General features: G+C 42.3%; 1 long non-coding RNA gene across 4 annotated transcripts; it reads right to left on the minus strand.

Moving 5' to 3' along the window:
- Positions 1-837: 837 nt before the first annotated feature.
- Positions 838-11,279, minus strand: LOC119140824. Of its 4 annotated transcripts, none has more exons than XR_005101734.1 (4): positions 10,704-11,279; positions 6,668-7,861; positions 3,206-3,394; positions 838-1,567 (listed from the first exon to the last, which is right to left on the minus strand). It is a non-coding gene; the product is annotated as an uncharacterized LOC119140824 (long non-coding RNA). The 4 variants fall into 4 exon arrangements; XR_005101733.1 differs by having other exon boundaries at positions 838-1,587; XR_005101732.1 differs by having other exon boundaries at positions 838-1,597.
- Between the last annotated feature and the right edge of the window lie 318 nt (positions 11,280-11,597).

Raw genomic sequence — 11,597 nt, forward strand, 5'->3', positions numbered from 1 at the left:
AGCATGAGTAGCTGCTGTATGGGAACATGCTGGAATGCTGGCCTGTTGCTGCACGTTGGTGGATGTAATGACCGAGATTACATTCCAACCTGTCAAGAAACCTCCCATTAGCTGAACAGTTTATTAATATAATCTGTAATTTATAATATCTTTGAGAATGGTAAACTATGTGGATCGAGGGGTAGAATGCAGTAATCCTGATAGGTAGCTGTACATTAATAAGTTAGTGATTCACATAACAGTTAACCTTAGTAGGCCCATGTTTGTGATGTGCTGCACATACAGCTTATCCTTCAGGACTGTGTTGTACTGCACAAATTCCTTGGCTGCAGGATAAACTTAGCCTGTTCATTTTAACAGAGGAGCCTGGAGGCGGCATCCACTCGGTTCTGGCAATTACATCACCTGTGTGGCATAGTTTTTATTTAAAAGTACAGAAAAAACATTCTCATGTGAACATTCTTTATGAATAGAGTTGTTTTCTTATAAGAAAATTAAATAATAGCTCAAATAAAAAAAAAGGAGGAGCTCCTTTCCATGGATGGGATGTGCGGTAGGAAAATCCAACCAGGGTCCATCAGATGCTGCACAAACATGAGGTTCCCACCATCTGAAGAGATGTATCGTGGTTTAACCCTAGCCAGTGACTAAGCACCACACAGCTGCTTGCTCACACCCCACACACACAGTGGGATGGGGGAGAGAATCAGAAAAGTGAGAAAATTCATGAGCTGATATAAAGACAGTTCAATAGGTAAAGCAAAAGCCGCACATGCAAGCAAATCAAAACAAGCAATTCATTCACTACTGACGTGCGGAAAACAGACTTCACAATGATTAGATTGTAAAGTAGGTATGTTTATTCAGCGCTGGGTGGCACAGGGGTAGTCCCACCAAAATTGTGCATGCCTTTTTAACATTTTCAGACCTATTTATACATGTTACATTTCTTTATCCAAAACCACACATAATACTGATTATATTCTTTATCTAAAACCACACATAATATTGATTATATTCAACCTTCAGGCCACACCTCCACTGCAAAACATAGATTATAATCAGCAAACATGCTATAACAGTAAACATATCTAAGTAACGCCAAGTGACTTTTATGCGAACTCATCATGACATATAACTCTTAGCAACTTAGAGGCATTATATGTGCAGTATTGATTAAGTATGTGCTTGCTTATCAGGCTAGGATGCCTTGGCTCAACTCCCCCCTTTTCTTTTTCTCATGCCCTTTTCTAAGGGCTTTTCTTCTCTTTAAGCATAGTTGAGAACATTTCATTAGTGCAACTGTTTGCCCTTCCTCAACCTTGTATTTTATATGAGGGGTCCAGACCTCAAGCCATGCATCCACCAATACCAAGCACATACTTTCTACAATTATTCCAATATTTTTCATAATTGTTGTCCTCTTATTCGTATCTTCAATTTTCCATCTGATTCACTTGTCCGTTTACTTGGTGCTTTCTTCACCCGTGTGGTGGATCCAAGAGTGTTGTTCCTTGATCTTGATGGCAGTAAAGGTGCTCAGAAGTACTTGAAACGGTCCTTCCCACTGTGGTTACAAAGTCTTTTCTGTAAGAGACTTTATATATACATAGTCTCCTGGCTTCATATTATGCACTGGTTCATCAAGGCCACTTCCCCAGGCCCCAATCACATGTTTTCAGATTTTATTTAATTGTTTCCCTAGTGCTATCATATTGACGTGCGGAATTAGACTCTATAACTCGAAAGTTATAAAGTAGGTATGTTTATTGCGCGCAGATGCACGGGGGATCGCTCCTCCACAAGCGTGCATGCCTGAAGTGAGGAACCATCTCACATTTATACAATAAAACAAATGAATATTCAGATAAAGCCTATACATATTCGTTACCTAAACCCGCTTCGTACGTTAATTAGCTTATCAGTCCTTTGCCTGGAATGTGGTGGTCTTGCAGGTTTGTAGGTGATTCATGTCCTTGTGACCATCTGATCGTCTCCTTGCGTCTCCAGCAAGGAGCGGTCTTCTCCAGCAAGGAGACTTAGCACTCCCTCCCTCTAGATAGCATTGGAATATCTCTCATCCTTTTCTCATTCTTTTTTAAATAGCCCCTTTGTTAGAGGAGGAAGGGCAGGCATCTCCCCTTTGTTAGAGGAAGAAGGGCAGGCGTCTCCTCAAAAATGTAGGCGTCTCCTCAAAGCTGTGTGCCTATGTGACCAGACACCACACCCATGACCAGTCACCATACCCACATTCCTTGAGCAGACATATACAATCACAAACGATGTCCATTGTCCCCATTTCACACTATTTCTCCATATCAATATAAGAGGTTATAACCTTGTCTCCTGATTGGATAGATATTCCTCTCTGTATCGCATATGGTTGTCCATATAAAACTTCAAATGGACTCATTCCCTCCTTAGTTCTAGGTTTTGTCTGTATTCGTAAAAATGCTAAAGGTAGAGACTGGGGCCAGGCTAAGTTTGCCTCTTGCCCTAATTAAACAATCTGTTGTTTAATCAAATGATTCATCTTTTCCACTTGCCCACTTGACTGTGGGTGATATGGAGTGTGTAGTTGCCAGTCTATACCCAAATAATGGCTAACTTGTACTATTTTGTAAATAAAATGTGGTCTCCTATCTGATGGAATAACTGCTGGGACCCCGAATCGTGGTATAATTTCCTGTACAATTATTTTAGCTACTTCCCTTGCCTTTGCTATTCTAGTTGGAAATGCTTCTGTCCAACCTGAAAAGGTGTCTGTTAACACCAATAAATAATGATACCCCCCCTTTCTTGGGAGTCCAGTAAAGTCAATTTGCCATTGTTGTCCAGGTCCATTACCTTTCCCAATTTGCCTCATCTCTAATTTGGGAATGCTTTTAGGATTGGTCTGGAGGCATATTTCACATTGTTGAGTTACCTGCCTTATTGTAGTATATAAATTCCTGGCCACAATTTCACTGATTAGGTGTTTATATAAAGCCTCGGCTCCCCAATGTCTTTTCCTATGCTCTTCCCATATTAAAGGCCACAGTAAGTAAGAGGGAATAATTAATTTTCCCTGTGGGGTATAGGCCCACCATTCTTTGTTATATGAGCCCTCTAAATCCGTAATAAGTTTTTGATCTTCCTTAGTATATCCTGGTTTTCTTTTTAGGGAAATTTGTCTGTCAGGGATTAAAGCCCCCTCTATCTTTACCTTTATTTTGGCCACTTGTTTTGCCTCTCTGTCGGCCAACTCATTCCCTTTTTCCAAATCCAACTGGCGTCCAAACAGGGACCCATTAAGTTGCTTAAATGCGGTTCACTTAAATGCAGAAGTCTCTGTGCATCGGACCTGAAGGGAAGTTGTCTGATTAGGGAGCTGGAGGTCAGAGGCAGGCGGAACCTGGAAGGTGAAAAGCGGAGTCCAGAGTTCGGTGTAGACCTGCAGATCGTACCCCTGCCGAGGTAAGACTGCGACGAATAAAAAGCGGCAGGGCTCTCCGCTTATACCCTCTCTGAGAGAGGGGGGAGACCTAACAAAGACCTCGACAAAAAAAAACACGTGGCAGGGCTCTCCGCTGATACCCTCTCTGAAAGAGGGGAGGGCACTCAGGAAGACCGCGATGGAATTAGATGCGGCAATTAAGCTTTTAACTAGTATACTCTTTAAGAGAGGTGAGAGCACTAGAGAAACAGAAATGGAGGCTTTAGTTCGCTGGGCATGAAAAAAGGATAAGATTCCTGAGCCCACATTATTGTTTAGTATTATGGAACGGAGAGAAGTGGGAAATTGTCTCTGGGATACTATGATCGAGGGAGGTAAAGGAGGAAAAGAAGCTAAAACGTTAGGAGCTACGTGGCGGTCTATAATTAACACTCTGGAAACTATGAAGGTGGAAAAAAAAAGTGGTGGCAGCAGCTATAGAAGCGTTGGGGGGAGATGTGGTAGAAAAGCCAACAGAGCAGAAGGGTGATTCACCTAAGCCTTCTCTCTTGGCTACATTTTTCGGAGTTGGGCATACTCGTCCTATGAAGGGTATGTCAGCCTCTGTGTGTTCAACAGTGTAGGAGTTTTTAGATAAGACAGCGGACAGACCGGAAGTTACTCCTCAGGGGTCTGTTGTAACTGAGCAGAAACCGGAAGAGCCTGTTGAGCCTCCCCAGGAAGGAGGAGCAGCGAGTCCTGCTGCACCAATTGGAGCTGTGGGTGGAGCAAGACCAAAATGGAGGGTGGCTACAGCTCGTAGGTTAAATCAGGGGGGTCAAAAATGCTGTGCAATGTCGTATCCTCCTCTTCCTGAAACATCATCAGACGAATTTGAGGAGGAAGGCGGGGAGAAGCTTTGTGATAACAATACAGAGAAATCCTTACAGGAAGTAATAGATAAATTAAGAAACCTGAAAAAGCAAGTTGAAATGAACCTGCCTACTACTTCAATCCCTGTAGTTCCTCCAGTTAACCAAACTACCCCTCCGATGCTGAACTCGAGAAAAGATCCAATTCTACAGCGTTGGTCCGGTGGTGTTTGTGATGCTATTTTGGAGGGTGACTGGGAGGTGACTAGCTGGTTAGCTTGTCCTGTAGTGGTTAATAATCTTGGTGCACATAATTGGGACATGATTTATGGAAGGTTAATGATCAAATTTTAGCGATGGGAGTGTTGCAACCTGGTCTTCCACCTTTTATGATGATCCCTCAGAACTGGCAAAATTGTTGTGATAGACTTGAAAGACTCTTTCTTTACGATTCCCTTACACCCTGATGACACGCAAAGAGCCTCACTAACGATGATTTGCAACCGTTCCGATCCTGGTTGCATGGCACCAAAGCCAACAGTCCCCGAACTTGTTCACCAGAACAGCGGTCTGCCCTAGAAGTTATGTCCTGCAAGATTCAGACTGGCTGGTGTGGTCGCCGATTGGTGAATCATCCGTTATCTTGTTTGGTTTGTAATGTTGCCACTTCACCTTTTGCCCTTATTTTACAGTGGCAAAAGAAAAAAGGGGAAAATACGGCAATCGTTTTAGAGTGGTTGTTTTTGCCATTGCAACCCAGACATCGTATTTTAAGTCGTCCTGAAGCATTAGCGGCCTTGGTGAGAAAAGGAAGAGACAGGATTATTGAAATTGATGGGACTGAACCAGCAGATATCAGTATTCCAGTCGTGGTGATGATTATGAGTGGCTCCTGAGACATTCAACAGCCTTACAGTGTAGGGCAAGGCCTCAAGGAGGAGAGTCTGAGCACTGTTAGTTTGATGGGCATAAGCCCTGGGAACAAAGGAACAAGTTAACAGCAGACTCTTGAGCCATAGTGGTTGAGATGCCAACCCGATGGACAAAAGAGGGACATACAGCAAGATAAGGGAAGGGATAGTGCTGATAAGGAACTTTGTTATTCATGAAAGTCAAATAGGAAAAAAACTCCTAATCTTAGAATAAAGATTGTTGCTAAGATAAGATAGACTAATCAGTACCTATTGTTTAAATGATGTGTCTTAGAAGATAACCGATCTGTGTAGTTCATGCTTAAGATTTAATCAATCAGTGTCTAACATGTAGAAGGTAGAAACATATATTAATGTAAAAGAATCACTAATAAATTGACATCTTGCTTGCATCAAGCTACGTCCCGTCTCTTCATTCGCCGCAAATTGGTGACCGCGATGTGATCTGGTTAAAAGTTTGCTTTTTAGGGAAATTTGTCTGTCAGGGATTAAAGCCCCCTCTATCTTTACCTTTATTTTGGCCACTTGTTTTGCCTCTCTGTCGGCCAACTCATTCCCTTTTTCCAAATCCAAGCTCACTTTCTGGTGTGCCTTTATATGCATGATTGCTATTTTCTTAGGGAGTTGGATAGCTTCTAATAACTTCAGGATCTCTTCTGAATGTTTAATGTTTTTCCCTAGAGAATTTAACAGTCCTCTCTCCTTCCAAATTGCTCCATGTGCATGTACTACTCCAAAAGCATATTTTGAGTCAGTATAAATGTTCACAACTTTACCTTGGGCCAATTCCAGGGCATGAGTTAGGGCAATTATTTCTGCCTTTTGTGCAGAAATGTGTGGAGTGGCAGGAAGAAAACGGGCATATTATGAGCAATCCAGACTGAATAACTTGGTTGTAATAATAGGCTGCAGGTCTAACAAGCTGCAGGTGTTGTGAAGGACATATGCAAGGCCAAGAGGCCAAGGGAGACAAAGAAACTGTGTATTCAGAGAGACATAAGAGCAAACTCGGGCCGCGGGCCGGATACGGCCCCCCAGGGTCCTCAATCCGGCCCCCGGTATTTACAGACAATCCCCCCCGCCCCCCCCCCTTCCACCGGGGGTTGGGGGGGGAAACCAAGCAGCCGCAGATGACTTCCTGCCACTTAATCTGCACGCTGGCCCCCTGTTTAAAAAGTTTGAGGACCCCTGGATAAGAGAGTTGGACAGAAAGATGAGAAAAAGCAGGATGCCTGCATAAAGGGGGAGCAGTGTGTGGGTACCACACCGGGACCAATCATAGGGGAGGTGGAAGCGTGTGAACAAGTAGTTTTAACCTATCACCTTTTGCATAACAAAGCGTGCGTAAACGTGTGTATTTTTAGCTGGGGGTATAAATTGGTGTGAGTCTATTAATAGTATCTGTAGAGTATAAATTGCTGTGAGTCTATTAATAAAGTGGCACTAACCTGATCACATTGGTCGTATAAGTTGTGTCCAAGCCTTCTGCATCAACAGAAGTGTTCGTAGGCAAAGCTCACAATTCTATTACCTCTTCACTGGTAGTGACAGCGTATCCCGTGTGTCGGTTACCGTTTAGCACATAGCTGCTTCTGTCTGTGAACCAGTTTTCCTCCTTTTCAATAGGGCTGTCCTTCAGATCTGGATGGCTTGCATATGTTGCTTCAATGGTTTCTAGGCAGTTGTGGTGTACCGGTTCTCCTATATTTCCGCTGAGAAAAGAGTCTGGGTTGACAATATTAGTGACCACAATTTCCACATCATCCTGTTCTACTAATGTAGCTTGATATCTCAAGAATCTTTGCGGAAAAAGCCAATGTCCACCTTTTGCCTTCAATACTGCTGATACTGTATGCGAAACCAAATCTTTTGCCCTAGAGTAAAATTTCGGGCTTCCTGGATGTTTAATATCGCTGCTGCAACTGCCTGCAGGCATCCAGGCCAACCTTTGGCAGTTGTATCTAACTGTTTAGAAAGATAAGCAACTGCTCATCGGTATGGGCCTAGATTTTGTGCTAATATTCCTAGGGGAATGCCCTGCTTCTCATAAGAGAAAAGAAGAAACAGCTTACATCTGGGAGTCCCAAAGCCGGAGCTGACATCAATGCCTTTTTCAGTGATTCAAAGGCTCGTTCAGTTTCCTTGTTCCATTCAAGATGTTTCTGCTCAGTGGCAGTTAGGGCATACAGTGGTTTAACGAGTAATCCATAGTTATAGATCCACAACCTGCACCACCCCATCATTCCCAGAAGGGTTCTCAATTCTTTTACTGTCTGTGGTTTCTGAATCTGGCAAATTGCTTCTTTACGGGCTTGCCCCAAAGTTCGTTGTCCTGCACTAATTTCATATCCCAAATAATTTACTTTGCACTGTATTATCTGTGCTTTCTTCTTAGATACCTGATACCCCTGGAGTCCCAAGAAATTTAGTAAATTCACTGTCCACATCATACATTCTTCTTCTGTCTTGGTAGCGATTAGGATATCGTCCACATACTGCGACAATTTTCCCTCTTTGGTTGGGGTTTCCCAGGATTTTAAGTCCTTTGCAAGTTGATTGCCAAAAATAGTGGGACTGTTCTTGAATCCTTGCGGCAACATCATCCAAGTGAGCTGTGTCTTTATTCCACTCTTAGGATTTTCCTATTCAAACACAAATAATTTTTGTCTGGCCTCGTGGAGAGGGAGGCAAAAGAAAGCGTCTTTCAAGTCTAAGACAGTAAACCAAGTCAATTTGGGTGTTAGTGTGGTTAAGAATGTACACGAATTTGCCACAACTGGGTAAAGGTCTTCAGTTATTTTGTTTACTGCCCGTAAGTCTTGGACCACTCGATATGATCCGTCAGGCTTCTGGACAGGTAATATAGGGGTATTAAATTCAGACTCACATTCTTTTAATAATCCTAACTGCAAAAATTTCTCTATTACTGGCCAGATTCCTTCTCTATCTTTTTTTTTTAGGAGATACTGTTTAATTCTTACTGGTTTTCGGCCTTCTTTAATTTTTACTTCAATAGGTAAAGCATTATTTGCTCTTCCAGGTGTATAGGTAGCCCATACCCCTGGGTACACTTGATTTAGAACTTCATCATTAATTTTTCCTTCTAAGAAACGACTGGTTAATTTTAGGCTTAATATTTGAATATATTGTTGATCTTTTACTTCTAAAGTAATTTTTCCTTTTTCAAATTCAATTTTTGCTCCCAATTGTTCCAACAAATCTCTCCCCAAAAGCTCCTTCAGAGAGTTAGGCATATTTGAAAATTTATGAATGCCCCATTGCTTGCCCATTTTATATTTTAATGGCTTACAGAAGTATGCCTTTTCACTTTGGCCAGTTGCCCCTTTTACCATAACATAATCATTTCCCAGAGGCATTAGAGCTTGATTCAAAACTGAGTATGTTGCCCCTGTATCTACTAAAAATTCTACCTTTTGTTGTGTTTTCCCTAGCTTAAGTATAAACAGTGGGTCCGCTAGGGTAGATTCCCCAGGTTCCCATCAATCTTCTTTTATATGTGCTATTGTTTTCTGTGACTGTCGGTTCCTGTTCCTCAGGCATTCTTTTTTCCAATGTCCAAACCTTTTACACAATGCACACTGATTTTTTCCTAATCGAGCTGATTGTTGCAGTCACTTTTTCTCCTCTCCTTGTACCACCGCTATTATTCTCCTCTGTCCCTGCCTGTTATTATCTTCCCAATTGCTGAAAACTCGCCAGGCCTCATCCAATAATATCTCCAAGTCCCTACTTTCTGTCATAACCTCTGAAGTTTTCTTCTAATATCAGCTGTAGACTGACCCAAGAATAGTGAGACTAACTGTTGTATCCCCATCTCTGATCCTGGATCTAGAGGTGTGCTATGACGCATTGAATCTCTCAGTTGATCTAAAAATTCGGATGGGGACTCAGAGGGACCCTGTTTAATAGCATACAACGCTGACCAGTTTATAGTTTTAGGGATAGCTCTTTCCATTCCTTTCAAAATCCACTTGTAACATCTCCATATGGACCAATCTGTTTGGGTCCCATTTTGGATCTTGGAGGGGAAAATATTCCTTAACCTCTCCCCCCGTAATTTTATGATGGTCTCCCTTCCAGTCAGGATTATGCTGTTTTATAATAAACTGGAAGTGTTTTGTTACACTTATTGGATCATTTCTATAAACTTTTGCTACTCTTTTCCACTCCTCCAAGTCTGTAGTGGAGAAAGGTACTTTGAGTATCACTGCCCCACCATCAGGCCCCACCGCCTCTCAGAGTGGTGCTTGGACCACAGCCAAGGTCATCTTTTTCCTAGTGCGGGAAGATACGGGGCTGTCCAGGGGAGTGAGAGTTCTATCTGAGTCCACATCCTGCCCCTGTAGTCGAGGGGGAGGCTTAAATAGGTCAGTTAAATCTTGTTCTGATGCCTGGCGAATTTTAGCCATTTTAGTAAACCTTTGACCAATGCTGCAAGCTGAACACCTTTTCAATTTGCCTTTAAACTCTTTGTTATTCTCTTGCTCGAGTGTGAGTACCAGGGGATCTTGTGGGGGTACCATTCCACAGTCCCTTTGCCACTCTGGATTGTTCCAGAGGGTGAAAAACATATCTGCATATGAGACCTCATCCCATTTTCCTTCTCTCCTTAGAAATAACAGTTGTAACAGAGTATTATAATCTATGGTCCCATTGAATGGCCACTTAGTATCACCTTCTAGTTTGTATAGTGGCCACCATTGATTGCAATATTTGATAAGAACCTTTTTACTTTCTGTTCCTCCAGATCGAATGATATCTTTCCGATGATCTAGTACACAACCCAAGGGGCTCTTTTTCAATATTCCTCCCCCTTGGTTATTTCCCATCTCTTATTAGTTTAGATCAGTTATTTCTTTTTGCAAGTTTCCACGCAAATCACTTTTTACACTTTTTTATAGTTCTTACCCCTTAGATATCACAATTATATTAATCCAGTTACTAGTTCAATTCCTTCCAAATTGGACAACACTTAGGGTCCGATTCCTTAATCATCCAAAAAGTCACAACTAACATACATAAGCAAATAATTGTTATTAACAAATATAACTCGGTTTCCATGCATACAATTATATATTTTAGATTTCTTACCACCTTTCCTTATGTGTTTTTATGCCAATTTTCCGCATTGATCTAGTTGCTCTATTCAGCAGCTGCAAACAGAAATTATCCAAGCTCAATTGCGAGGAGGTCCCACCTACCCTTCACCTGTCTCTTATATACCAGTCGTTGACAGGTCCATCCTGTTTCTTAATAATAAGATGCGGTGGCAACCCCGGATTTGCTCGATCTACCCTCAACATTGCTAGCAGCCCCTCTACCAGCCAGCAAATCCTTTACCAAATTCTCAGAATACTCCTTTTGCACGGGTTTTGCACTGCACGCCAAAAGTCTTTGTGCGATTTACCAGCCACCCCTACTAGCCACGCGTACAGCTTATAGGCTTCTATTTTAAAAACATACCGTTTTATTCCGCAGTTTCAGGAGATCTTTGTCTGTTCCCACAGTAATTGGCCAGCAGCAGAGGCTCCACCGAGGAAGTTGCTCAGGGCGCACTCAAGAGCGTCTGTTCCACAGCCGGTTTTGCAGTCGAGCAGAGAGTCCTCCTGGCTGGCTTGCCAAAACTGATGTGAAGAAAACAGACTTCACAATGATTAGATTGTAAAGTAGGTATGTTTATTCAGCGCTGGGTGGCACAGGGGTAGTCCCACCAAAATTGTGCATGCCTTTTTAACATTTTCAGACCTATTTATACATGTTACATTTCTTTATCCAAAACCACACATAATACTGATTATATTCATTATCTAAAACCACACATAATATTGATTATATTCAACCTTCAGGCCACACCTCCACTGCAAAACATAGATTATAAGTAATCAGCAAACGTGCTATAACAGTAAACATATCTAAGTAACGCCAAGTGACTTTTATGCGAACTCATCATGACATATAACTCTTAGCAACTTAGAGGCATTATATGTGCAGTATTGATTAAGTATGTGCTTGCTTATCAGGCTAGGATGCCTTGGCTCACTACTTCCCATCAGCAAGCAGGTTTTCAGCCATCTCCAGGAAAGCAGGGCTCCGTCATGCATAGTGGTTACTTGGTGTCGTGGTTTAACCCCAGACGGCAACCAAGCACCACGAAGCTGCTCGCTCACTCCTCCTCAAACAGAGGGATGGGGAGGAGGATCCTTAAGGAATGTAAAACTCAAGAGTTGAGATAAGAACAATTTATTAGGCAAAGCAAAAGCCGTGCATGCAAGCAAAGCAAAACAAGGAATTCATTCATCACTCCCCATGGGCAGGCAGGTGTTTGGCCATCCCCAGGAAAGCAGGGCTCCATCATGC

This window comes from Falco rusticolus, chromosome W, assembly GCF_015220075.1.
Source record: "Falco rusticolus isolate bFalRus1 chromosome W, bFalRus1.pri, whole genome shotgun sequence".
NCBI lineage: Eukaryota > Metazoa > Chordata > Aves > Falconiformes > Falconidae > Falco > Falco rusticolus.